This window comes from Solanum stenotomum, unplaced genomic scaffold, assembly GCF_019186545.1.
Source record: "Solanum stenotomum isolate F172 unplaced genomic scaffold, ASM1918654v1 scaffold6331, whole genome shotgun sequence".
In the NCBI taxonomy this organism is placed as follows: Eukaryota; Viridiplantae; Streptophyta; class Magnoliopsida; order Solanales; family Solanaceae; genus Solanum; species Solanum stenotomum.
This window is the reverse complement of record NW_026036146.1, coordinates 101,337-104,898: the sequence shown is the minus strand read 5'-3', so window position 1 is coordinate 104,898 and position 3,562 is coordinate 101,337.

The window sequence follows — 3,562 nt, the reverse complement described above, 5'->3', positions numbered from 1 at the left end:
CCCTCCCCCACCCACCCCTTACCTGCCCCCACCCCCCAAAAAAAATTTACGTTTGTTTTTAAAAAATATTTTCAATTTCAAAAATTATTTTCTAGTCTAGTAAAAATAAAAGATATTTCTCAAAAACATTTTTCATTCATAAATCAAACACTAAAAATCTTTTTCGGAAAATATTTTCTACTCACCAACCAAACATGAGAAAATTAGTCAAAAATCAGCTTGTTTTCCTGGAAAACATTTTCTAGTAAAACATTTTCCTTCATACCAAACACACCCTTAGTCTTGCCTACTTTTCCAACTTCTTTGATTTGACCAAAAAGAATTTTCACCACAAAAATTACTATTCCATCCTTTTCTTCTACAGGTGAGAGAAATTCTTCTAGTTTCAATCATGTGTCTCAAGCTGTTCATATAGAATGTTGTTTTCTTCCTCTCACTTTTCCTGCAAATTCAAAGGTTAGATTTAGGAACCCATACTAGCTTGGGTCCTTTGTATTGATAAAAAGGATGAATAAGATCTCTATGTATCCATTTAGGTAGATTAGATTTCTTTTGAGTATACCTGTTCCTTTGAGGTGTCTTATAGGTGCCTTTTGTTTTATTGTTAATGGTGAATTTGTATTTTGGGCAATTTATCTTAGAGTGACCTGAATTATCACAGATGATGCATAACAAAGGGTTATCAATTATGGACTGATCAAAGCTTATTCCAGTTTTTTGATTTCGATGGTTATTTCCCAGATGTGATACAATCATAGTGACTTTGTCCATTTATTTGCTTGTTCAAGCTTATATTTAGTCCTAGTTAGTTTCAGTCTTATTTTTGTTGATTTTTCTCTCTCAGAACATAATTCGTTTTTTAGCCTTTTGACTTCATGATCATCTTTTGACTTATCACATATTTTGTCCTTACCTGTTTCTTTGAGTTTTAGGATTTCGATTTTATTGGACAGATTCCAAGACTCTAGTTGCTGAACTTTTTGTGATAAAAGCTTATTTTTCTCTTTCAGGTCAGCATTGAGTTTTTCAAGATCTATATACTCAAATTTTAAACTGGTTAGAAAGGCAAGTATCTGATTTTTGGTTTTAACTGGTTCCTGAATTGTGTCTATAGATTTGAGCATTAAAAAGAATATTTTTTTCTTAGAGAAATTTATTAACTTATCTTTGAGATCAGAAAGGTTTACCTCCTTGTCTTCAGAGTCTGGATCAGGTCCAGGTTCCGATTCTTCTATGGCCATCAAGGCAATGTCATCATCATCGTCTTCATACATCTCTGNAAAATCTAAATAAATATTATAGGAGGTAGACTGGAGAGTGACAAAGACATAATCAATATATAATAATAGTGCCACTTATGGAAATGATATGGTGACAATGTATTTTTTTTTTAAAAAAAAACAAAACCTAAACTTTCATTATATATGTACGAAATTTAAGAAAGGGCCGAACCATGATGATATACTATAATATTATGATTGAACACGAAGTATATATGTTAATGAGACTCTGGTGGAAAACTTGGCCCTTCTTTCCCAATGTTAGAGATGACACTACAAGAAATTTGATTATTAAGGACGAATTATTTTATCACTTAAAAATCATATTTCGTCACAAAAATAAATTTATGACAAAAAATTATTTCGTCAATCTTTCGTCTCTAAACGCTCGTCTCTAATAGTATATAAAGACAATTTAGCGTGTCGTCACTGAAAGTCTTATATTAACTACAAAAAGAATATTTGTCCCCAAATGCATACTATTTGCAATGAACTTATTTGTCATAAAAATGTAAATATTTTGTAGCTAAAAATGTCATATCGTCACTAAAAGTGTGTCTAATAATGACAAAATTTATTTGTCACTAATTATTAATTTAATTAGTGACGATCTTGATCGTCTTTAATGTTATGCGTAATTTGTAGTAAAAAGAATAAGATTCCGTCACTAAAAGATAACAATTTCGTGGTTGAAAAAATATTTTTAGCAGATAATAGGCGGTATTAATGATGAATTAATTTGTAGTTAATAATATAATTATTATTGTAAATATTTTTGTCATTAAATATAATCACTTCGTGTTAAATAAAAAAGTAGCAATAGGGTTACTTATTTTTTTATCCAAAGAAGATATTTTTGTGAAATAATATAATTCTTATAACATTTAATGCTATGTAAATAAATATGTACTTAAACTATTTATGGTTAATACATGTCAATTTCAATTGTTAAAGTACGCAATCTATGTAAATGAAAACATCATAAAAAAATAAAATACCAAAAAAAACATAAATAAAAACACCGTATATTATAATAATTTGTAGATAACACTTGCATGCAAACTCATTAAGTAAATAAAGTGAAATTACTCAAACAAAAATAGATAAATCTAATTGAGGTACGAAAACAATAACAAATTTAAAAATATAAAACTATGTAGTTTCCTTGTATACCAGTGCTCCATTATCTTACATTTTCACTCATTAAGTCACTTTTTTACATCTTCATCATTCATGTACCTGTGTAAAAGAAAATAAAGAATTTTAGTGTTCAAACTTTAATTCTAAAAATACTTTTTGATATCATGATGTAAACAAAGTATGTATTCAAACATTAATTTTAAGAATAATATTAATTAGTGAACTAAATTATAAAATGAGAATATATAAAATAATTTCTTCTATTCAAAATTATTAAACATTCAAGTATCACAATCAATAAAAACTTATCTCTTTATTGAAATGGTGTCAAGAATTTCTACATTCAATCAACACCAAGTAAAAGTTGAATAACAATTTTGTAAAATAATTGTTCCTTATACTAATTGAAACAAATATTTAAAAAGTTATAGAGCATTAACAAATGCTAGATGGACATAATTTGGGATACTGGATAAAAGAAGGAAAAGAAACGAGAGAGAGCAGTAAAATACCTATAGGAATGGAATGTAGTATTTGTATTCTAGTTGGTTTTTTAGATTTAAGTGGATAGATTTTAATTTATTAATAATTCTAAAAAGGAGGAAAAGAGTGAGTGGGTAGTTTCATGTAACGTGGGATGAAAAATGGGGAATGAGTGAAGGAAATTTAATGCATTGAAAGTAGAGGGAAGGTCAAATACTTAAAAGTTAAATTTTATTTTTTACTTTTACTATAATATTTTAGTTTTAAAATATAAATTCTCACAACGATGATTACCGTTACTTAATGGGTTTTCATTAACTACTAAAATTATTTAATTTGTTTGACATAATCAAGTAAAAATAGTATGTCAATTATACTCCATCTATATAGATAAATTTTAAAAAATGTAAATTACATTCAAATAGATAAATAATAAAATGAGAATAAAATTTGGTATCTGTGTGACAAAAATTATTTGTCGCAAAATTATATGTTAAATAGAGACAATAATATAATCATCGCTAATTATTTGAATTATTAGTGACAAAAAATAAAGTCACAATTAAATGTAAAATTTGTAGTTAAATTTTACAATAATTAAGTACAAATTGTAATTCGTCGCTATTGAATCATCATAGTTTTAGTGAGCAAAATTTTTC